Consider the following 26,117-nt stretch of genomic DNA (forward strand, 5'->3'; position numbering starts at 1 on the left):
TGGCTGGGTTGGCAGCGTTTGGCTCCTGAGCGCGGGGCTCAGCTGCTCATGGCTCGTACAGTGGGTTCTGCCACATCAGCATGGCTCTGTTGTAGTATTTCCAGCTCAGTCACATTTTTTATTTTGCCCTGATGCTTCTTCCTCTGAAAGGCCGAGGCCCCATGTATCTCTATCCTCACTCCATCTCGGCTGTTGGGTATTGGAAGATGAGCCAGGATCCTGTTGGTCGACTCAGAGCTGGGGGCCCATTGTTCAACTCGGAGCCGGGACCCTGTCGATTGATGTCCAGCATTGGGGAAGGCTGCGAGATCCACACAGTGTGATCCCCGTTTCCAACTCGGAGATGGTGGATAAGAAAGTGATGGCGCTGGTGGCAGCAGGAAAGGAGCACATTGCCAGGACCACAGTGATGACGATGGATGGCAGTGACTGGAGGAGGAGAGAGGGTGAAGTCTTTGGAGGCAGAATAATGAACCTTTGAAGCTGTTTCTGCTTTAATAATATTCATTTATTCAGTATTTACCAGTTATACAATTCATTCAGGAATCCAAGATGGCACTGGAACGTGGCGACATTATCCATTTTTTACTGTACCTAAGTACGAGTGTCAATATATTAAGTAAATCAAAATAAATTTATTTATTTACTGTAGCTCTTCGTGAATGATGAAAATTTGCTCATAAAACAAACCAACAAACTGCAGATTCTGGAAATATGTACTCAAGGTAATTTGTTTGTCCTAATGTTTCTTCCCTGCAATAACTGTTAGAAGTGATGAGACAAAATCCCTTGTTCCCTCCCATCCTGGATCTCAGCAGTTTTCAGCCACTCAAACTACAGGATCAAATCCTGGAGAGGATCACATCTCCTCTCCCCCAGTTAAATGATCCCCTTTTACAATGACTGTCTGTTTCTAATTACGAAGGTAGAGTTTTGACCAATTTCTTTCCCCTCGCTGCTTCCTCTTTATTCCCCAAGCTCGTACCTTTGGTACCAGTCTCTAGTGAGCTATTTCATTGAGTGGCTTTTGAAAACTGAGATGAAAAATATCCCCTAGCTTGCCCCCATCTGGTAACTCAGTCACAACCTCAATAAATTTATGAAGCACGGTCGTCTATTCATAAATCCACGTCGGCTTTCCGTGGCCATATTTACTTTTGATAAACGATCCTGAATTATGTCCCTTATAATCTTCTCAAATATTTTTATGACTAACCTAACCAGCCTGTATTTCTTGCCCTTTCTTTAACATTGGCACGACATTAGGTTGACACTCCTGTTTTCAATGAGCTACTGTATATTTTAACCAAAGTCTAAGCTCCCAGGGGGTTATGAAAAGATATTTGAGAGCATTTTGAAACTATTTGCCAGGGTTATTATGATTTGAGATCTGCAAGCCTTATGAGGAAAGGCAGCTTTACTGCTTGACAGAGCAACAAAGGGGGAACTGCGAGTCAGAGCCATGCAAAGATTGTTCTGTTATACCCTGATTCATGGGCTGTTGATCAGTTTGTGTTTCTAATCATCTCATTATTATAACTAACTTGTTTTCAGAGCCCCTCTGCATTCGGACATTTTCTACAAGTTGTGCTGTAGCGATTAGGTGTTAATTTTATTTTAAACCAGCAGACCATACCAAAAATACACTCAGTGCCCAGAAATTCATACATAAATAATCTCATTAAATACAGAACTCACCTTCGCCTGGCTCCAGTCTACCTGCCATTAAATGAATGCCAGCATTACTAAAGTCAACAGGAGTCCTGTGTGAAAAGAAAATGGCCGCCTCTTGGATGCAATTGTAGACACTTGGCCCATGTGTCTACAATCAGCCTTTGATTAAGGGTTGACTCTTTCTTGCCACTTTTTTTCCTGGCTTAAAATATTCAGTCAGAGTGAGAGACTGTTGTAAGTGAGGTTAATGAAGTGCGTGCAATCATTTTCACAATACCTATGCATGCCTGCAGTTTTAGTCACACGTGCATCAAACCTCAATCAAATAACTCTCACAAAAGTCAAATAGGGACAATTTGAATATTCAGGAATAAATGGGTCGGTGATTAAAAACCAGAATCAGGAATCAAAACTGCTTTGAACCCACCCATGTACAGTTTGTGTGTGGGGGTTGGGAGGGGGGGATGTGGACAACAAGCAGAGAGTTCTTAGGTTTCAGGGCAGTCCTTGGAAGCTTCAAGGCTTAGTAGGGCTTACAGATTGGCTCCAACAAAATGAGGTGACGGGGACTGGATCCATCAGCTGAGTATTATTTACAGCACTGTTTGTGGAGAAAGTGAGGACTGCAGATGCTGGAGATCTGAGCTGAAAATGTGTTGCTGGAAAAGCGCAGCAGGCCAGACAGCAGCCAAAGAGCAGGAAAATTGATGTTTCGGGCATGAGCCCTTCTTCAGAAGGGGAAGAATTCCTGAAGAAGGGCTCATGCCCGAAACGTCCACTCTCCTGCTCTTTGGATGCTGCCTGACCTGCTGCGCTTTTCCAGCAACACATTTTCAGCACTGTTTGTGGGTCAAAGTGAGCAGAACTGTTTCCTTCAGGCTCAATGTGGGAGGTGCCAGTGTTGGACTATGGCGGACAAAGTTTAAAATCACATGACATTATGTTATAGTCCTACAGGTTTATTTGAAAGCTCAGGCTTTCAGAGCACTGCTCCATCTACTTGACGAAAGAGCAGCGCTCTGAAAGCTTGTAATTTTGAACTTTGTCATTCAGGCTCAATGACCTGACTCTGCAAACACTCCACTCATTCCCCCTTTATCTCATCAACCTTCCAAGTCACCCATCTCAGTGACCATGTGTTATAATCTGCACCCCTCCCTTGCCATTGTTCTGTTTCTGAGCCCCTACAAACTCCCCCCCCCCTCCAACTTCACACAAATTTCTGATAATCCTCTCCATCCATCACCTGAAGCCTTTGAACAGGTCTGTACACACCCACTCTCAATGATCCCACCCCTGTCACCTGAGAAATCCCACAGAATCCGATGAAGACAACCTGCATTAATGCAGTACCCTTCATGGTCTCAGGATGTACTGATGGCTTTTAAAACCAATGAAGTAGCTTTCTATAGTGCAGACAATTATTTTTTAATGATAGACACGCGTCAGGCATTCAATGCACAGGAAGCTCCCATGACAGCAATATGAACATGCATAGGTTTCCTCCGGTGCTTCGGTTTCTCCCACAATCCAAAGACGTGCAGGTGAGGTGAATTGGCCAATCTAAATTATCCATAACATCCAGCAATGTGTAGGTTAGGTGCATTAGTCAGGGGTAAATATAGGATAATAGGGTAGGGGAATGCGTCTGGTTGGATTACTCTTTGGAGGGTCTGTATGGATTTGTTGGACCGAAGGGCCTGTCTCCACACTGTAGGGATTCTATAATCGCATAATATGATTTAATGATTCTGATTAAGTGACACCATGGAGAGTCCCTCACTCTTCCTCAAAAAGAGTGCCATGTTGTCTTCTTAAATTAGCTGGGGATGTGTTTAAGCTCTACAAGCCCTCAGCTTAATACCTCAAATATAGCCCTGTAGACAGTGCAGCTCCCCATCAGCACTGCAGCAGACTGGTAGTCTAGATTTGATGTCACTCCCAGAGAGCGACATTAAGCATGATCCAGCCTATTAACTTTCCTTCTTGACTCAGCTGCAGTGTGAGGGAATGGCGTGAAAAGCTTGAAGAGAGACTCCAAAGCTTTGATCCGTTTTGGTGGTCGGCTATCACGTCCCTGAACTGTTAAGTAAATGTTTAACTTTACACCCACACGTGGCCTCCATTCGCCAGTCAGTCAACCTCACTTAAGTATTTACTTTCGACAGTGTCTACTCTCCCATTAGCGCTATGACAAATGAAGTCATGGGGAAAATGTTTGTTCTGCTCTGTTTACAGAATGTAAGAAAGTAGTGGAAGATAAGGGGCCAATTAAGAGTCATTTAGAAGATAAGAGAGTTCCCAGTTCTCCTTTGATAAAGAACTCAAGCATTTACAATCATTGGTGCCTAACATTTCCCTTTTCATAATGTGGTATGAGGAATAAACCAGTTGAAGATGCTTTCGGTAAAAACTGATACGCGAACCTTTGGCCTTTTAACTCCGTAGTGAAGTGAGAGAAAGCATTTCAGCAGAACTTGGACTGAAATCACACAAAACATTGTGAGGCAAGTGTTTGGTGAACGACGTATTTTAATGTTGTTGGCTGTGATGGACTGCTTCAGGCTAAATAAAGCAACTGCTTCTTCAAGCATAATTACCTCCATTATACAATGAAATATGCGGTTCACAAGTGAAGGTTTAAAATCTATAAATAAATGAAATGTGATGAAATTTATAAACATAGGTTACATTGTAGGCCAGGACAGAGTCAATATAAACTGGTCAACATAATAGGGCTTTGTATGCTGTAGGCCCATGGGGTTAATGTTCCAAAGGCACCTCTGGGGAGCCTGAGCACTTCCATTGCATATTGGAAAATTTGTGAGCATTGCTGTTAGAACATATTCACTAATACCTGTCAAGGAAAATAGTCTCCTCCATGTTTTCTGCTCAGTTATCTCAGCAGGGGTTTTGTGGAATACTCCCTTTTGCCTGATGAATGCAGCTCCAATAACATTCATGATGCTTGACACCACCAAGCCTATTTGATTGGCATCAAATCTCAAAACATTCACTACAAGATATACTGTATACATTCACCAAGGTTCCTGAGCCAACACCTTCCAAACCCATGACCATTACCATGTAGAAGGACAAGGGTCGTATATGGGAACAACAAGAAGTTGTACTGAGGTACCTTGTACTTAAGATGGCTCCAAAAGTGCTGACCTGTAAACTCTTTACTGGATGCTTTGCGCACATGTGACAATAAAGTTAATTCAATTCAATTCAGTTCAACACCAGTTGCAAGTTTCTCTTTAAGCTACTCACCATCCTGACTTTGAAATATATCGCTGTTCCTTTAATGTTGCTGGGTCAAAATCCTGGAACTCCCTTACTAATAGCATTGTTGGTTTACCTGCAAGAAATAGACTATATCAGTTCAAGAAGGCAGCTCATCAGCTTCTCAAGGGAAACTAGGGATGGGTAATAATGGCTGGCCCAGCCATCATCACTTACAGTGCATGAATGGGGACGAGGGGTTTTTCCCTGGTATCCTGAGCAACTAATTGCTTCAGCCAACACCCATTGCAAAGAGGTTAATAATAAAATGGGGAAGAAGGATATAATGAAATGCAACCTTATTGAATACGTTCATAGAGTAGATTGTGGGTGAAGTGAGAGGAATTCTACCTTGATATAAGCTGCTATTGTGAAAAATCTGAGAGCAATACTTAAAACATATGCATTTATAAGTGGGAACCCATTGTCAGAGATATACCCTACTTCTTGATGTTGTGCAGTATTTCCCAAGAGACTCAACAATGAAATGGCTGCAATGGTCTGAATGTCCGCTATTTACCAATGGTTCCACATTAACAGTGACTGAAAATGCACTCAGAGAAAGTGAGGGTTAATAGTATGATAAATGAAAGCTCCTGCTGAATAACCCCTCCAGTCCTGAATAAAATACACAGTTTTACAAGTGTAGACTACCAAACCCTTAGAAGAAAACTAGTGTGAGAGCTTTAAAAGGTTTATTTTAGAAGCTTTGTTTCTGTCTTTCTCATTTATTTCTCTAACTTAGTCCATTTGTAGCTTCCGATCTTTGCTCTACTTTCTATATACAACTCGAGTCGAAGTTATATTTCTCGGCTTATTTTTAAAAAAATCTGATTGGCTGGAGAGTTGCACAGTATCTTGACCTTCTCACAGATCCATTGACAAAATCCACTGGCAAAGGCACTGAATTTGGGGAAATCGCTATTGAGAGGGCAGCAAATACTTTATTGGCAACTGTTGGTGAGATGGATATTCCTCCACCCCTGTCAGCCAAATCCATACCTTGGTTTCATCTCAGCACAGCAAAGAGAGTTAGAGTGGGGATGCAGTGGCTCAGTGGTTAGCACTACTGCCTCACAGTGCCAGGGACACAGGTTCGATTCCATCTGTGTGGAGTTTGTAACATTCTCCCTGTGTCTGTGTGGATTTCATTCTGGTGCTCTGGTTTCCTCCCCTGTGTAGGTAAGATTAATTGGTCGTGCTAAACTGCCTGTAGTGTGTAGGTTAGGTGGGTTAGCCATGGGAACTGCAGGCTTATAGAGATGGGGTGGGTCTGGGTGGGATGCCCTTCAGAGGGTTGGTGTGGACTTGATGGGCTGAACGGCCTACTTCCACATTGTAGGGATTTATCAGCGAGTAAGGAAAACTCACGAGCGTCATTGTGAACAGGGAAGAACATGTAATCTTTTTGAGTTTCTCAATTACGTGACTTTACTTAGATTAGATTACTTACAGTGTAGAAACAGGCCCTTCGGCCCAACAAGTCCACACCGACCCGCCGAAGCGCAACCCACCCATACCCCTACATTTACCCCTTACCTAACAATTTAGCATGACCAATTCACCTGACCCGCACATCTTTGTGACTGTGGGAGGAACCCGGAGGGCACTGGGAGAACATGCAAACTCCACACCGTCAGTCGCCTGAGTCGGGAATTGAACCCGGGTCTCAGGCGCTGTGAGGCAGCAGTGCTAGCCACTGTGCCACCGTGCCGCCCTCTTAGTTTGTGGAATCTCTCTAACATCAAGCAGCTTGAGAAAAAAATTAATTTGAATTAAAGTAGAGGCATCATGACATCCTTATGATGAACTCAGTATCCTTTGAACATCCAACCCTGTCTTCTGTTGACACAATAGTCATGTTGTATGTCCATATAGTGTCCCTTCATATAGGTTAGTTTAGATGCGATACAACGCTACTCACTTTGCTCTTTATTCGTCCAAATAGAGTTAAACAGAATTTATAGCACAACCCAAGCCCTAACTGACCCACATAATGCTCTTCACACCTTACTCCAGTTCACCCTAACAAAATTACTCTCTGGTCTTTTAAGATAAATTTCAAACCCTTTAGACAGTCCTTGGTGGGGAACTTTAACAAAACCAAATTCAATGGTTTTGAAAAGTTGCAGAAACTGATCAAAATTAAATAAAGCAACCATAGTAGGTTTTGAACCGACAATCTTCTGATAATAATATAACTTACATTGAAGTCAGACAATCCCAACAGTTAAGAAACATTTTGATGGTCTATTTTCATTTTAGTGTGTTGAAGAGCCTTAGTCTACAAGACTACAGGTTAAAGGCTGGAAAATGGGAACAGAAAAGTTAGGCGTTTGATGACTGGTAGACGCATGATGGGCTGAAGGGTCACCTTTCATGCTGATAAATTTAATCCTATGACCATTAGGCGACACAATCAACTTCAAAATCAAAATCATTCTCTACTCTTTCCTCCTGCAGGTATGCAGCTTTCCTTCAAATGTACCTTTGCTATTCATCACAATCACTCCACGTGAGAGCAAGTTCCAATGTAATTCTTAGATTTAACTAGGAACTAAATTAATTAGGTTTAGTCAGGAGACCATCATATTGGCAATTTTAAGTTAAAGCTTCAACTTCCTGCTTGATATTTTACAATTTCAGTTTTCTGTAATTATCAAGCTGGATGAACAAAAAAAACCTGAAGTTTTATTTTGCTAAATTGGCAGGGTATTTTGTCATTTGCAATGTGTTTTACATTGTCAATGTCAGTGAAACGTTAATAATGTTTGAGCAATGCTGTAGCAGGAAGTCTTTGGTTTTATTACCTGTTCAGACTGCTCTGGGGCTAACAGAACTCAACATATGAATGCCTCTTACTATTGCTGGTTTCCCTCCTGATTAAAATGACCTAACTTGGCAGAATGATCCTTCCAAACAATACATAATAGATGGCTCCTTTTAAACATAGAGTGCAGATACAAAACAGATTTGACGTTAATGAGGGACAAAAACATAGTGTGCTGATCTCTCCTCCAGGTAATCTTCCATTAATAGTTGGAGGACAGGGTTAGTTGGAATTTAAGTCCCAATCCAACCACGTATCTCAGTCTGACACTTGTGGGACCGTGTTCCACCACTACCAACAGTTCAATCAGATCAGAAGGTTCTCAGATAAAATTCTGGCTCTTGAACAATCTCCCTGTCTATCTGCTGCCTCGAAGTCCCCTCCACATGTGCAACTTCCAAATGGACCCGCTATCAATCTTCCTGCAGTAGGGGAACCAAAAAGCCAAATTTTAAAGCTTTTGAAAATCACTTAATAAAAGGAGGAGGAAAATGGCTCCTTTCACAACCATAAGATGTCCCAAAACAGTTTTCAGATATTGATGTCCTTCTGATGTGCAGTGACTGTCAAAATATAGGAAGCATGGCAGCCAATTTGCAAGTAACAGTCTCCACAGAATATGATGCTACAATGATCAAACAACCTTTATTCTTGATGTTGATTGGGGATAAATATTTTCAGGGAATCAGGACATAAGCATGTACCACAAAAACAGAAGTTGCTGGAAAAGCTCTGGCAGCATCTCTGCAAAGAAATCAGAATTAATGTTTCTGGTCATGTGACCCTTCCTCAGAACAGGGTCACCCAAAGAATAGAACTCTGACAATGCAGCACTCCCCTGGTCCTGCAATGTTGTGTCAAACCTGGGTTTGTTGAACTCAGTGGAACTTGAACTCACTGTACAGAATTGGGAAGAAGAACAATGATAGCTTTTCCGTAACCATCAAGCCTAATCTAATGATTGGGTTTACGAGTTTAAAAAGCTCCCAGTGACTGGAACCAAAATCTAAGCTGTGAACACTTTCTCTTTAAAGATGCCAGAGAGTCGACACCTTCTTAAAAGCAGAGTTGAAACTTTTATTTGTGGCTCATTGAAATTTCTGAAAAAAAGCACATTCAAATTGATGATTTTATTTTTAAATTTCTTGGGAGGTTGAATTGTTCTGTAGCATAATCTAGATCCCACAAATTTAAATTAAAACGTCCATGGGATATGAGTATTGTGGGAAATGGGCATCATGGGAAATGGGCATTATGGGAAATGGGCATCATGGGAAATGCCAGATTCCTTCCTCAATTCTAATGGTCCTTGAAGCCAGTTGGGGATGAACCACATTGCTGTGAGTCTGCAATCACAAGATATTGGTTTCTTTCTAAGGGCATTAGTGAACCAGGTGGGTTGTTTGTGGAATTGCTGAGGGTACCATTTATTAAGATTAACTGAGAAGGGTAGTGCTTGTCACTGGTCAGTCCGGTATTTCCTTTCTTCCTGATGGTGGAATACAAATAAAGATTTACGAACTTGTTTGTTCGTCAATGTGTCCTACACCTGCATGGTTGCTGAGGAAAAATAAACACTACCGCTGTTAGGGCAAAGAAAAAGCATGATCACAATAAAAACAGAAGGAAAAAAATAAACAGGAGTGTCAGGGGTTCTGTTCACTCAGAGCTGGATCTGAGGAAACTGGAAGTAAATAAAAGGGCAGGGGGTTGGGCGGTGTCCGGGGAGCAGGAGAGCTGCCGAATTCCTGATGAAGGGCTAACGCCCAAAACATCAGCTCTCTCCAGTTCCTCAGATGTTGCCTGGCCTGCCATGCTTATCCAGTGCCACACTAAAAGAAATGTAAAACTTAACTTTCCATTCCAGTTTTATTCACCTGCTGTAGTGGGATTAGCACGTTCATTCTCAGAGCAACAGTCTGGGCCTCTAGATTAGTCATCCCCAAGACATTACAACTAAGTCACCATCTCCCCTAAGGTTCAGAAGCACTGTCTCTATAGATCATGATCGCGGTACAGATGGCAACAACTCTTTCTGAGCAAGACTATAAATACTCCCTGCTCCTGAAATTACTTAGCATCTTCATCCGTCTTGACAGTACATAGCAGAATGAGTTCAGATTAATTCATTGCCTTGCATTAAGTTAACTGGTCTCACCTATTGCCGCTTTGGTGTGCCACAGCTATCGTTAAGCACTGATGGAAAACGGATTGAGTTTCTTACATACATTTCGTATTTCTCGTTTTATCAAATGTAACCAGAACGGTTAGCTTATTTCCTTATTTTTTTTTAAAGCAACTCAGCAGGTTCATTTAATCTAACAGCAATGAATGGAAACATTAATTTATTTTGGCTTTCTGCTGGGTGAGTCTGATAGGGTTTAATTCTCAAGGCAGCAAAAAGTTGGTCATTGCTCATTTCATGCCATTCAAGGGCTTAACAAGTGCTTAATGGACAAAGTAACAATCAAAGATAGTAATGTAAACCCAGAGATCAGAAAACAAGGAAATCAAGCAGAGAAGTGAAGCTGTACTGTCTTATTTATAGCCCTGGCTATTTTGAGATTTCAGGAGGAGAATTTATGGACATGTGATAATATTACTGAGTCATTCTATTATTTTAGTACAGGTACTAAACACTCAGACTCGCTGTGTTTCTCCAGAATTCTCTGTGTTTGTTACAGATTTCCAGCATTTGAGTGTTTAATTCACAGTTATTCATGACTGAGATGAGGAAGAATTTCTTCACTCAGAGAGTTGTGAACCTGTGGAATTCTCTGCCACAGAAAGCTGTTGGGGCCAGTTTGTTAGATAAATTCAAGAGGTTCCTCGATGTGGCCCTAAAGGGGTCAAGGGGGTATGGAGAGAAAGTTGGAATGGGATACTGAGATTGCATGATCAGCCATGACCATTTTGAATGGTGGCACAAACAGTTTTTATGTTTATGTGTCTTTGTTACTTCTCTTCCTGGCGTGTCCAACCTGAAGCTCTGCTCAGAATATCTGATGGGATTAAAGTTTTAATATTTTCCCTTGTTCCCTCTTGCTACTCCTCCGTCTCTGTCAAAAGTAAAAATAAAATTCCCGCACCTTTATGGGCAGCACGGTGGCACAGTGGTTGGCACTGCTGCCTGACAGCACCAGAGACCCGGGTTCAATTCCCACCTCAGGCGACGGACTGTGTGGAGTTTGCACATTCTCCCCGTGTCTGCTTGGGTTTCCTCTGGCTGCTCCGGTTTCCTCCCACAATCCAAAAATGTGCAGGTTAGGTGAATTGGCTATGCTAAATTGCCTGTAGTGTTAGGTGAAGGGGTAAATGTAGGGGAAATGGGTCTGGGTGAGTTGCGTTTTGGCGAGTCGGTGTGGACTTGTTGGGCTGAAGGGCCTGTTTCCACACTGTAAGCAATCTAAAACCTTTCTCTTCTGAAGAAGAATCATAGTGGATTTGAAATGTTAACTCTGTTTCTCTCCACTGATGCTGCCAAATGTGCTGAGTTTCTCCAGTTCCCTCTGTGTTTGTTGTTGGGAGCTGAAGCATTGTAGTTTTATTTAGGATTTGTTCATGGGCACATAGAATGTTACATTTGTGGCAATTCTGTTCTCTAGTTAAAGCATTTTCCTCTTTTGCTCCACTTTCCAGTCTCAGAAGTACTTGGTTGCTGGATGAAAAGATACTCGATCATGAATGAATGGGGGTGTCTTGAAGGTTCATGTAGAGTGGGGGTGGAGTGACTTGGAGTATGATGACCCTGTGGCTTTAAGAGGTGTGTTTTGCCCTGGTTTCATTTAGAGACAAATTGGCGGACAGGTGCTGAGCAGCATATGAGAAGATAAACAACTTGTAAAGCCTCGGTGCTGCTTTTTTTTAAATAAGCTGGAACAATAGAAGCAGCCTGGCTGGGTGTGATCAAGCTCTCACCCATAGAACCAGGATTTTTAGTTTTCAGCAGCAGTTGCTGTTGGGGTTTTGAAGAAGTGGAAGCTATTTTCCCCTCTCTGGACCAGCCAAGAGCTAGGGGGCTTCTCTTTCTGGGCTGTTGAATTACATGTGAGACAAAATCTGTTTTCTGAACTAGCATTTTGCCAAGGGTGTGTTTTACGGGATGTGACGATATTGGAACTGTTAATTAGTAATAGTGACTGTATGTATTATTCTTAAGTTTTCAACAGAGTTAATGCATTCTATGTTATTTCTGTTGTTGTATTTTAACATTAGTGTTTGAATAAATTTGTGTTTTGCTTAACGTCGAGTGGTTTGACTAATAAAACTGCATCTGGAACATGGCACCTGGCAGTTAACTTTTAAAACGAGAAAAAGTTAGGGTCTAGGCTACCCTAGTGGGCGGCACGGTGGCACAGTGGTTAGCACTGCTGCCTCACAGCGCCAGAGAATCGGGTTCAATTCCCGACTCAGGCGACTGACTGTGTGGAGTTTGCACATTCTCCCCGTGTCTGCGTGGGTTTCCTCCGGGTGCTCCGGTTTCCTCCCACACTCCAAAAATATGCGGGTCAGGTGAATTGGCCATGCTAAATTGCCCATAGTGTTAGGTAAGGGGTAAATGTAGGGGTATGGGTGGGTTTCGCTTCGGCGGGTCAGTGTGGACTTGTTGGGCCGAAGGGCCTGTTTCCACACTGTAAGTAATCTAATCTAATCTTAATATATCTTGAAGGGGTCTGGTCTATAATGGGAAGATATGCAAGGGTTATTTGTTTGTGAGCAGGGTCGATTTGTCAGCGGTTGTGGGAGAGGATATAAAGTTGCCATTGCAAGTACCTCTGACATGGAGCCACTATGCAACACAAAGGAATTTCACATTAGGAGCAGCATCTTTAGTAGCTGAGGCAGCAATACTTGCAGTCACTGATGTTTCATTTACCTCATCACCTATCCCTGCCTTGCCTTGCTCCTCCTCCTTAAAATTAGCAATAAAACCTTTGTTCTATGACTTCTTCACTCTGCAGGTTGAAATCTCTTTGTTGTGTAATGATTTTCCAAATACTTTTCTTTTTGTTGAGCCCCTTATTGATATCGAGTGAAGTGTGCTTCCAACTCCATCTCAGCACCTGCAGTAAATGTTCAACTTTGCAATGGCTTGTTGAATTACACAACGGCTTTCTGAAGTGAGTATCCCTTGTCTCTTCGCAACTATCCCTAAACTGACCCTGTCTGATTACATCAGGGAGCGTAGACGGTCACAGGTCTAAAACATCATGGCACTCCCTGGGAATCCAGTGCATGTACAGGTAGAAATTCTGGTGCACGCACATGGTGGTGTTTAACATTTCTATGGTTTAGTTGTTCTGTGTTTGATTGTGTGAGTCTGATAACTGATCCACGCTCACTGTGCTTGATTGGTTGATCCTGATTGTGCATAACCTTGAATGAGTCCTGAGTCCCATGAATATTCCTATGCAGGCTGAAGCCAACATCATCAGCTTGGTTTTTTCTGTACTTCCTGTTTGTTACACCGTATGAGAGAGAGAAAGAGTTTCATTCTGAGTCATTGGACTTCACCTCAGACTGAGATTGTGAACGGTGCCAGGAAAAAATCCAATCCTCCAGACCAGCCATCAATAAACGGGTCCCAATGGGCAGAAGGGAATGAGATGAACTTTTTCCCTTTTCTTTCTTCCATTTTTTATTATTTAATATCCATTCATATTTAAGACAATTGCTGTTAAATCTTCTCTTAATTGCATTTACCTGAATCCAAAAGAAATGCTTGGATACATGTTGTGATTCAAGACACCCACCTGCTCATCATAACCCTTCATTCCTTCACTGTTCAAAAATCCATCTGTCTTTGCTTCTAAAAACATTCAATGAGGTAGCTTCAACTGTTTCACAGGGCAGTGAATTCCACGGATTCACCACCCTTTGGGTGAAAAAGTTGCTCCTCAACTCAATCCCAAAGAAACTGCAGTTTAAATGTGATATGATAGTTAAATAGACAAAGAAAGTATGCACTCCGTGACTGATGAGAATGTTTCATTGATCCCAAAGCTCTTCTGTAGATTAGAGCATAGAGGCAGCACACTCTTACATCCCAAATATCTCACTGGCTTTTCTTCAATGGTGGACATGTTTGTTCTTCCTCCTTTTCTGTAGGGGAACTCCTGGTCTTCCCTCAGGAAGATGGTGGGTCATTCTCTCGCTCTCATTTGAAGTCCTCTCTCCCCACCTATCCAGATTGATACACGTTATCTTGGGTATTCATGCTGTGCCAATCACCTTGCCTAAACCCTCTCTGCCAGTGACATAGGCAGCCACTTTGGTACCAGGATGACCGTTGCCCCCCCTTACCTGCCTCCATCGGAAGGTGAGTTTTCATTTCTTCTAAGAACAAAACCTTCGCATTTCTAAAAACATCACTGATAATAGAGAATGTTTGGTGCTAGATAAAATGATGCTAGTTCAGTGGACATTATAATTTTGTTTTCGTATGGTAGAATCTTTTAAAAAAAGTTAGTTACTGTTGTTTTACCTGTTATCTCATGCTACATAGTAAATCCTCAAAATGCAGTTTTTGAGACCCTATTTTCCAAAGTGTGCACAATTGATGACACTCCATACCTGTGGGAGGATTATAGGGACATTAGCCCAAGTGTCTGACTGTTCTGATTGGCATTGTTGGAGGCAGAGTTGACATAGCTGCCAGCCATGTCAAAGAACCAAACAGTCACCTGTTTCACTGTGCACTTGTTTGTCACTGACTAGGAAGCTCTGCAAAGATCTCCAGTACCAAGAATTCAGAAAGAATCCAGAGATTTTTGGAATAATGTCTGTGTGGCTTAGTTTGTTGTTTTGCTGAAGTTGCTGGTCATTTTAGTCTATATATGAGTCAATGTAAGTTGCAGGAGGAGTGAAAATATATTTTAAGTTGGTCAGTGGCTGCATGACCAGAGTCTCCTTTTGATTGTATCTTGCACTAAGGGAAAGTCTCTGGAACATTCAGCAACTATTTTCTGGAGTAACTGGTTAGCCAGGAGTTTTTAAATTAGGAAAAGAAAGGGTGATATGACACCGAAAATATACAAGTCAAACTGATTTGGTATTAGTAACATTATAAGAAAAAGTCAAGCATTATAAAATCCAGCATTGTAATTTTAGGTCAGACTGTTGGACTTTTTTGTTATCTTCCTTTTAAGATACTAATTTCACCTGATATCTATATGCAAAAGGACTGGAAGAAATGTGTTTTGTATGTTGAATGAGTTGCTATCATCTGATATACTCTGTCTGAAAGGCAGGTGGAAGCAGATTCAGTTGTAAGTTCTAAAGAGTTTTGTGTGTGCACATATAATACACACATGCACATTCGTTCATATTTGAAAGGTAAAATCAATTTTTTAGTAGGGAACCAGCAAGTGAGAATGATTAATTTGATTGCTTTTGCCTAGAATTTCTAAAGGTGAGATGGGCTGAATGGCCTGTTTCTGTGATGTAAGACTGATTTACATTGCAAATCAACAGATAATCACTTAATAGTAATTTGTTTAGGTTCTTGATTGTGTCAAACAATCACCTGTCAGTTACGTCCCACAACAGGACTATTGTCAATGTTACTCATTTCCTGAAGATTCACAGGATGGTTAAAAACATCTCAAGGAAGCTCTCCTGTTGCTTATCCTGTGTCATGCTATCAAAACCCACCTGGATATCAGTAATAGTGATGCTACCTTGGATGATGCGGAGGGCGAAAGTCTAAAATACAAAAGCTAATATCTCAAATAAGAAGGATACTAACACACTGACTTGTGACTCTATGTACCAGACCTTGCTCTGTCAATTCCCTCATTATCAGTTGCTTGATGGTTAGTGTAGTTGGAAATTGGGTTGCATTTCTTTCCCAGGCGGATTCCCGTTCTGCCATTCCTGAGCTGCTTTTCTTGGTGAGGATTGAAAGGAGGGTGATCTTTATCATTCATAACTTTTGTAAAGAAGGGGAGATGGCTGACAGGGCAATGCGAGGTCACAGTTGACATCCATTTCAGCTCTGGCGTCCCTTCCATACTGGATGAGGCATAGTGCATGGGACTGCCATGTACCAGAAGTGGGTTCCTCAGGCTCTGAATAGACAAGTTTCCTGGTTGAGGAACAACAGACCATCAATAATACCACCTCACAAAGGGGTTTAACAAATCTCCTCAGAGAGCTCCGTAACTGAGTGTGGTTCAGCTTCCTGCCCATTCTATCAATTGCATCCAATTCTGGTTGCCATGTTTCAGGCAGGACGCGGTGGCTTTGGAGGGCATTCAGAAGAGGACGTTGTGTGGGTTAGAGGATATGAGCTATCAAGAGAGGCTAGAAAAACTCTGGTTGTTTTCTCTGGAGTGGCAAAGGCTGAGGGGACACGATAGAAATCTGTAAAATTTATGAGAAGATTAGTTAGGGTTGATGATCAGAATCTTCTTCCTCAAGTTGAAATGTCTAATACTAAGGCACATGCATTTAAAGTGAGAGGGGGAAAAGGGTTCTACAAAGCGTGGTAAGAATCTGCAATGTGCTGCCTGGCTGGTGGTGGGAGCAGATAAGATAGGGAGGTTTAAAAGTCTCTTAGATAAGCACATGTATATGCAAGGAAATGGAGCGATATGGGCTAGGGACAGGCAAAATGGATTAGTTTAATATGTTCATGTTCAGCACAACATTGTGGGCTGAAGGGCCTGATCCTGCACTGTACAGTTCTATGATCTGTGTAAGGGTTGCATGAGTACCTGGAATAGATGTCTGTCCAGTTTATCAAAGCTGAACCTAGGAGCAAGGAGAGGGTTAGTCAGGGTGAAACTGGCCGAGTGCAGAAGAGGTGTTGCTCCACTTTAGTTAGAACAGATTTTTTCCCAAAAACTGGCACCTTCAGCTCCTTCTGAATCTGTGAAGATTATTTCTTATTCAATGTTGATGTAAGTTCGGATATCCTTGAACCATCTCTAGCCTAAACATAGTAATGATAAGCAAGACCAAATATGAAACTCAATGACCTCACACTGATTCCCATCTTTAGATTAGATTACTTACAGTGTGGAAACAGGCCCTTCGGCCCAACAAGTCCACACCGACCCGCCGAAGCGCAACCCACCCATACCCCTACATTTACCCCTTACCTAACACTACGGGCAATTTAGCATGACCAATTCACCTGACCCACACATCTTTGGACTGTGGGAGGAAACCGGAGCACCCGGAGGAAACCCACGCAGACACGGGGAGAACATGCAAACTCCACACAGTCAGTCGCTTGAGTCAGGAATTGAATCCAGGTCTCGGGCGCTGTGAGACAGCAGTGCTAACCACTGTGCCACCGTGCCGCCCACAAATCTAGTAACGAATACCTTATTTTATTGAAATTTATTGTTGATTCCTTTCAACCAATTGCTCTGACTTTTAAACAGTGCACATCAGTAAAAACAGAAAGAACTGTGAATGCTGGGAATCAGAAACAAGAGCAGAAATTGCTGGAAAAGCTCAACAGGTCTGGCAGCATCTGTGGAGTTTTAGACCCCTTCTCAGAACTGCTTGCAGGGCTCTTTCTGGTACTTATAGAGTACTAGAGGTTCTATTTCTGTAAGAAATAGGATTAATTGTAATCATCTTCATGGTTCCTGCATGTAAAGCATCTAATCAAAGCTAGTGTTCTGTTTTCTGATTTGGACACCTTCATGAATCTTACATTTGCTTTATATGTGGATCTTTTTCCAGTTTTTAATCAATCAGGTCATTTCAAGCAGCACTCCATTACATTCAAACTTTAAGCATCTTAAATTAAAAAATATTTAACTCAATTTTGCCGCCAGTAGGAATCTGGGACATTCAGTGAAAGGCAGGTGACAGCAGTAGCTCTTCAATTCCAGTTTTCAACCCAGGAGGGCTTGTTCCTAAAAGGAACTGTATGGAGATTGAATGCTGCAGTTAATGGAGTGTGCATCATTAAGTCTTACCATCCCTTTCACAGGAATGAATGGATACAGCATTTCAGACATCGTCTCTGCACAGCTGATTCCCCCTCACCATTAGAGAGCTGCCATTCAACAGTATCTCCCCTTAGTTTGCAGGCTTGCCACACTAATAAGGGGGATTATTTTCTGCATTTAAATAGCACCGGTCATGGCCTTTGGGTGTCTGAAAGTGCTTGAGAGTCAATTAAGTTTAATTATTGTAATTTAGGAAATATGGTCCTGATTTGCACACTGCAAGTTTCCATCAGCAGCTGAATTATATTGGGGATGTTAGTTATGCTTAAATATTTACCCAACCAACCCATATTTTCCAAGTCTCAAGGTTTGAGTTACAGGTTGATTTGGTTTATTATTGTCGCATGTACTGAGATACAGTGAAAAGAATTGTTTTGGGTGCTATCCTTTTTGGATAGGTGCAGAAGTTACAGGGTTGTTGTCATGAGTGACTTTAACTTACTTAATATTGATTGGAGCTGAAAATGTTTCGGCTCATGCCTGAAACGTCGATTCTCCTGCTCCTTGGATACTTCCTGACCTGCTGTGCGTTTCCAGCAACACATTTTCAGCTCTGATCTCCAGCATCTGCAGTCCTCACTTTCTCCTAATATTGATTGGAGCCTCCTTAGTTCAAATAGTTTGGATGGAGCAGTTTTTGTCAGGTGTGTCCAGGAAGGGTTCCTGACTCAGGATGTAGATAGGCCGACTAGAGGGGAGGCCATATTGCATTTGGTGCTTGGCAAGAAACATGCCAGGTGTCTGGTCTCTCAGTGGGAGAGCATTTCGGTGATAGTGATCACAACTCTCTGACCATTACTCTACTCATGGAGAGGGATAGGAGCAGATTGTATGAAAAAGTATTTAATTGGGGGAGGGGAAATTACGATGCTATTAGGCAGGAACTGAGGAGCATAAATTGGGAACAGATGTTCTCAGGGAAATGCATGACAGAAATGTGGAGGTTATTTATAGATTACTTGCTGTGAGTGCTGGACAGATTTGTCCCACTGAGGCAAGGAAGGGATGGTAGGTTGGGTGGGTGACCAGGGATGTGGAACATTTAGTCAAGAGGAAGAAGGAAGTTTGCTTAAGGTTGAGGAGGCAAGGCTCAGACTGGGGTCTAGAGTAGAGCTAGGCTGATAAGTGGCAGAAGGGGTTCAACCTAGAAAAGTGTGAAGTGATTCATTTTGGAAGGTTGAATTTGAATGCAGGGCTAGAGGCAGGATTCTTGGCAGTGTGGAGGAGCAAAGGAATCTTGGGGTCTCCGAGGTGAGAGGGCAATTCCGACGTGAAAGGGCCATGCTAAGCCAGAAACCTCTGCCGCACCATGCTGGGCTACTGGAAGCCACCTTGTCGCTGGATCCGGGAGAGACCTCCTATTTTCCTCCAGCCACTGCCGCTGATCCAGCATCCATCCCTTCCACCGTTGCTTCTACTCATTCAGGTGCCTGTGCTGAGCTGTGGGCTTGGAGCCTCAACCCAGCATGCGAGTCCAGGCTGGGGGAGGTAGCTCAGGACCTACTCCTTGCTTGACGGGAGGCCCCAGGCTGCAATGGAACCGTGTCCAGCTTGCTCTGGCATTGCCTTTGCCACCAGAGGCCTCATTCTTCAGCCACCACTCTCCAGGCTGTCTCCTTTGGTTTAACTCATCCATACTGATATCATAAATTAAGCTAATCCCATTTGCCAGCATTTGGTCCATATCCCTCCAATCCTTCCTAGTCATATACTCATCCAGATGCCTTTTGCAATGTTGCAATTTTACCAGCCTCTACCACTTCCTCTGGCAGCTTATTCGGTACACTCACCACCCTCTGTGTGAAAATATTGCCCTTTCGGTCCCTTTTAAATCTTTCCCCTCTAAACTTATGATCTCTAGTTCTGGGCTCCCCTGTCCCAGGAAAAAGACCCTGTCTTGTCCCTCTTGGTCACCCCTCAACCTCTGACAGTCTGGGAAAACAGCCCCAGACTATACAACCTCTCCCTGGAGCTCATTTTATCAATAACAAAGATTTTTCAAGTAAACAGGCCAGGTGGGGGGTACAGCACTTTCTCAAATAGCAATACATTCCCTGTCTTATTTAGCTTGTGCAATATTTAGTGGGTTAATGACATTACCGTGGAACACCAGGTAGCAGTCAATAATGTGAATGATAAAGAAACACTCCTGCATGCTTTGGAATTTCCTCAGCTGCAGTGCGATTTCACATTTCACAAGAGCTTCGTGATATCACAATGTGACTGTCAGTTTAGTTTCTGCATGCTCAGGACTTGCCTTCACTTGTTTTCTGTCGTAGCTGGCTTTGCAGCATTTTTGCAGACATTTTTAAGAATGGATTTAAACATTACTTGGAACTGTAATTATTCCATTAATTGCCATGCGTTGATTTAATGATCTTTGCTTCTCTTTAGCGATTCCTTGTTAACTCTTTGCCAACTTCACGCAAGCCTGGCCACAATGAGACTGTTCCCACAAACCTGCAGTGCAGTTCCTAAATGTCATGTACCCAGTTGCCAGAGGCTGGCTCCGCTAAGTGGATGAAGCCATTCTATTGCAAGGGCTGACACCTCCTGGCATGCTCGATCAGTGAATGAAGCAGGCATTGTAATCTTGCAAAGACCCACTGAGTTCTTTCAAAATACACCAGTGGGACAAGGAGCTGGGAAAAGCGAACGCCTCTGCACAAACAGAGAGGCTGGATCTCCTCCCAGCTCCCAGCCACGTCAGGAACACATCCAAGAGACAGCGTCCGGTAACAATCTCTCCGAGCTGGGCTGCAAGGTTAAAAATGTGTGCTTGCTGTAGACCACAGCAAGTGGTAAAATCAGCAAGCTGTCGTGAAAGGTGCCGCGGTATAAATAGTTTCTGCTGGCAGTCACCACCTTGAACTTGCAACTGGTGCCACTCAGTACAATGTGACTGGCAGTGGAATATTAACGTGTCCCAGAATTTACAAAATGTGCAAAGCTGTTTTGGATTTCTGACAGAGGGAGGTATTTATTTACAGCAGTACATACAGGCTGTTCTCAATGGATTTAACCAGCCTTTTTGGAAGAGCGTATGAACAAAATAACAGCATATGGCAGATTAACTCGTAAAACTTCTCTTGTTTTCTCTTCTGTTGTGTTAAACTACAGTTCAGAACAAGAAGCACTCGACCATTTCTGTGACAGAGAGGCCAGAATAAATCTTAAGTGAGAGGACCACACTCCCTTTCTTCCACCTCTCGTTTCTACCCCTACAACAGCCCTGCCTTCCCCATCCTTCAGTTCGATCAGACACAGCCTGAGCTTGAGAAGACTTGAAAAATGTGCAATCTGTAAGAGCGTGTTTTTTTTTGGGGTGTGTGGTAATTCACGAAGTGGGAATGGCTACCCTGTACAGCTTACTTGCTCAAGTGTAGCTGCATCCATTTTGCCAATGAGTATCAATGGGTTGGATGTGAATTATAACTTTTAATTAAATGATATTGTACGATCCACAATGACGTACTTAAATGAAATTGCCACCCAGCAAAAAACGCCAGACGACAAAGTTGGAATGATAAGTACCAGTAAATATAAATCCTTTGATTTTAATATTCTTTCAGAGTGTTCAGTGACACATATGATAGATTAATAAACAGCCCTCAGCATGAGTACTTGGCTGGTTATCACCCTCTAGCAACCTTGGGCAGCACACAATGATGGGTCTTATGTGGAAATGCTGCGCACCTGGTCTATACAGCACATGGAGTCTCGATGCACTTTACTCACAACTGCTTACACCTTTTGCCACTTACTAATGCATGAAGGCACCCCTTTCTGAAACAGCAATACATTTCCCAGGCTGTTCATTCAATGCACCATGAATACGAGTTAAATATGAGCACGAGCAAATGTGAATGGGACCCTTCTCTCAGCAACAGTGCAAAACAACCCATTAGCCAGCATAAATTTCAGACGCTGCAGGCAAGTTGACTTTGGAAAATGTTGGTATTTTTACACCTTTCATAACAAGTCTTCGGACTGGGGCACTTGAACTGAAGAATCGTCACAGATCAAAATATTCTGTTCCAGCACGACTTCTTTGTTTTTCTGCGCTGGGCGGCGGATAAACAAACATTCAACCAATTCCCATCTGGAAACTTGCATGCAGCCTGACCCAAGGACCTTTTATTCAAAAGTTGCCACCCACTTGAAGGCTAAAACTGGCAAAGAACTTGGATCGTGATAGGGATCCACACAAACCCTACAGCTGAACCTTGAAGATTTGAAAGACGTGAGTTCACAGAAGAAAGCATTTGGCTCCAGCTTTTGATTATATAAATTCTGCTGACTGCTGTGGGTGCCTTAGTGGTCATTTGCAAACGTGACTCGGGTGATAGATTTCATCATTGCTAACTTCAACATGTTATGAACAGCTTTAGCAAAGCAGCAATGATCTGCATTTGTCTTGCATTCTCCTTTAGGCCATCTCTTTTTGAATTTGAAAATTGTTGTTAAGTGTCTTAAAGGAGGAGAAGGAGCTAGAAAGGGCAATGAGTCGAGGAGTGAGAGAGAAATTTGATTTCCTGTGACCTGAAGTGCTGCTGATGCTGGAAATCTGAAATAAAGCCAGAAAATGCCGAGAATACTCATCGGGTTGGCAGTAACTATATGAGAGAGGAGCCAGAGTTAATGTTTCAGGTAATGTAGTTCATTAGAACTACTGGTCTGGTACAAGTTAGAATGCAGGGGTCTATGTTCCAGAAAATGATTTGCAACATTTGCAATACTGAAGGATCAAAGGACATTGCGAAAACAGGTGAATGTCAACAATAGGTCCATAGTTCCTTGAAAATGAATAGGATAGTGAAGAAGGTATTTGGTATGCTTTCTTTTATTGGTCAGAGTATTGAGTGCAAGAGTTGGGAGGTCATGTTGCGGCTGTACAGGAGATTGATTAGGCCACTATTGGAATAATGCGTGCAATTTTGGTCTCCTTCCTATTGGAAAGATGTCGTGAAACTTGAAAGGGTTCAGAAAAGATTTACAAGGGTTGGAGGATTTGAGCTATAGGGAGAGGCTGAACAGGCTGGGGCTGTTTTCCCTGGAGCGTCGGAGGCTGAGAGGTGACCTTATAGAGGTTTACAAAATTATGAGGGGCATGGGTAGGATAAATAGACAAAGTCTTTTCCCTGGAGTCGGGGAGTCCAGAATTAGAGGGCATAGGTCTGGGGTGAGAGGGGAAAGATATAAAAGAGACCTATGAGGCAACTTTTTCATGCAGAGGGTGGTACGTGTATGGAATGAGCTGCCAGAGGAAATGGTGGAGGCTGGTACAACTGGAATATTTAAGAGGCATTTGGATGGGTGTATGAATAGGAAGGGTTTGGAGGGATACCGGCCAGGTGCTGGCAGGTGGGGCTAGATTGGGTTGGGATAGCTGGTCGGCATGGACGGGTTGGACCAAAGGTTCTGTTTCCCTGCTGTACATCTCTATGACTCTATACTATTAAGTCACTAAAATTAAAACAAATACTGGGAATGCTGGCAATTTGAAATGAAACAGAAAATGCTGAGTAAAAGAAAACAGCTTTATTTGAGCTCATGTTTACAGTGGGTAAAAGATGGGGGGCTAGCAACATTGCATAGGATTAATCAATCCAGAAACAAAAACAGGAGTTGCTGGAAAAGCTCAGCAAGTCTGATAGCATCTGCGAGGAGAAATCAGAGTTAACATTTCAGGTCTGGTGACCCTTCCTCAGAACTGATATCAGCTCTGAATAAAGGTCACTGGACCTGAAACGTTAACTTCAACTTCCAGCAATTACTGTTCTCATTTCTGATTTACAGCATCTGCTGCTCTTCTGGTTTCTAATCAGTCTTGAGGTGTGCTTGTCATCATAACATGGAAAACCTTCCATTTTTCGTATGAAATTCAAATCATCAATTGCATTTATTTCCTTCACTTTCCTGCAGACATTCAATTTTCCAATCATCCATATGATTTGTTTATATTGATGTATTAAGTAGTTATATTCATGTTGGTGCTGCCCACATTGGCAGAGTTGGTGGTCAATTCAAAGAAGATGTGTTCTGATAGTTGTAACGGATCCTAATGGTTTTTGCATGGTAGAAATCATATTGGGTAGTGTTAAAAGACAAGGTAACTAAGATCTGTAAAAATTGCTCATGAAAATTTCTATAATCAAATAGATGGCAAGACCTACACAGGTACAAGTACAAATTTTTCTCTTTAAATATCGATCTCAGTGAGGAGAGAGGCATCCTGTGCTTTTAAGGAAGTTTTGTTATGTCCAAATTAGTCTCCTGGGGAGTTTGAAACCATAAACCATAGGCTCACAGAAAAGGTGCAAACATTGCAGAATGGCTTGGTTTAGGAATATGCCTTATATGAATTGTTTAAATGAGCCGCGAATTGCTTTTTGTAGCATTTGCTTGAATTCGTTTTTATATTCACTCATGGGACATGGGTATCGCTAGCTGGTTAGCATTTATTGCCCGTTCTTGAGAAGATGGTGGCATGTTGCCTACTTGAACTACTGCAATCCACATGCCACAATGTCTGGAAGAAAGGAATTCCAGGTTGTTGACCCAGCGAAGAAACAAGTCAGGATGGTGAGTGGCATCCCATTGATGGTTCCCAACTCTAGGTTTCATTGTTAAAGTTACAAATCGATAGAAAGTCTATCTAGGAAACCTATTGAAGACCAACAAACAGTCTAAAACACTGAAATAGATTGGGAGTCTTACCTCTGAGCCAAAAATACCTTTCTGTACCTTTGTTCCTACTTCTGCTTTGTGCTCATGGTATCTGATCAGTTAAAGTCTCCATTCTCCGGTGCAATATCAAACTAATGAAGGCATGTTGCACCTTGCCAATGGATTACCATATATAAATGCAGCAAAAAAATGCAAATTTCAAACAGATAGAAATGACAGATAACATTAAGAAATACAATAGGATCTTTAAGAAGTTGCTGTTTTAAACTGTTGCTGTAACATAATGGTGTCTACTGGACAGATTTAAATCCTTCCATAGCCACCCGAAGAGGAAATATCATTTAAAATATTGTTAGAGGACTGTGAAATTTGCAGATGTGCATTAGGAGTGGCATGGTAGCTTAGTGGTTAGCACTGCTGCAGCACAGCGCCAGGGACCCAGGTTCAATTCCACCCTTGGTCTGTGTGGAGTTTGCACATTCTCCCCGTGGGTGCCTGCTGGGTACTCTTGTTTCCTCTCACAGTCCAAAGCTATGTGGGTCTGGTGGATTGGTCATGCTAAATGCAGGATCAAGGGTAGGTGGAGGAGTCTGGATGGAATGTCCTTTGGAGGCTGTGTGTGGCCTTGATGAGCTGAATGGCCTACTTCCACACCCTAGGGAATCTGTGATCAGCAAAGCTATGAATGCTTTAAAATTATTATGCAAACATAACAGATTCACAAATATTCCTCAGGAAGAGGATTCCTCCTGCAAATCTAGTTTGTGCTACACCTGCTCCAAGTCACATGCGATTCAGTGGCTTTTAATATGGTGCAGGAGCAAGCCCTTAAATATAAATTTTTCAGACTATCCCGTCTTGCTATATTGTCATCCCAAACTCATAGAATCTAAAATAAGAGCATCTACTTTGGCATTAAGAAAATTCCTCAGTAGTTAGTGCACAATGGTCCATTGAGGGTGTCCATCAATGAATGATAGTAACCCATTAATTTCAAGAAAAAACTCTTTCTAGATGTCTGTCACCTCAGTTAGCTAGATGGCTAGCATTCATTTTAAAATAACACCACCAGCACAAGTTTGATTCCTATTCATGCTCAGGTGGATCTGGGACCTTCTTTTCCCAATTTCCCTGAAAGTGAAACGTACAAATGAGAAACCAGAGTTGACAATGCAGCCAGTTATGTCTGCCACACCATTATATAAAATAATGGCTGACCTGACTTTTCCCTCCACTTTTCTCTAAACCCACTCTAAGCTTTGATCCCTTGTTAATCAAATATCCGTCTGACCCAGCCTTAAAAGTACTCATTTACGCTGCCCCTACTGCAAGTCTGGGGAAGAAAATTCCATAGATTAAAGATTCTCTGAGAGAAAATGATTCTCCTCATCTCTGTTCAGTTCTTTCCCAGAAAGGAGAAACATCCTTTCAGCATCTACCTTGTCAAGTCCCCTCAGGATCTTGTATGTTGTAAGATGATCGCTGCTTACCCTTCCAAACTCCAATGGATACAGTCCCAACATGTTGACCTTTCTTCATAAGGTATCTTATTTTGTTGTGCTATGTCCCACAGTCTGTTTTCCAGTGCATCTTGAAGAGACATGCTCCATCATCCACTGCTTCACTGTACCATAGCATGTGACCCGAAAGTATAAAGATCTCGATTC

Source organism: Hemiscyllium ocellatum, chromosome 43 (assembly GCF_020745735.1).
Source record: "Hemiscyllium ocellatum isolate sHemOce1 chromosome 43, sHemOce1.pat.X.cur, whole genome shotgun sequence".
Classification (NCBI taxonomy): Eukaryota; Metazoa; Chordata; class Chondrichthyes; order Orectolobiformes; family Hemiscylliidae; genus Hemiscyllium; species Hemiscyllium ocellatum.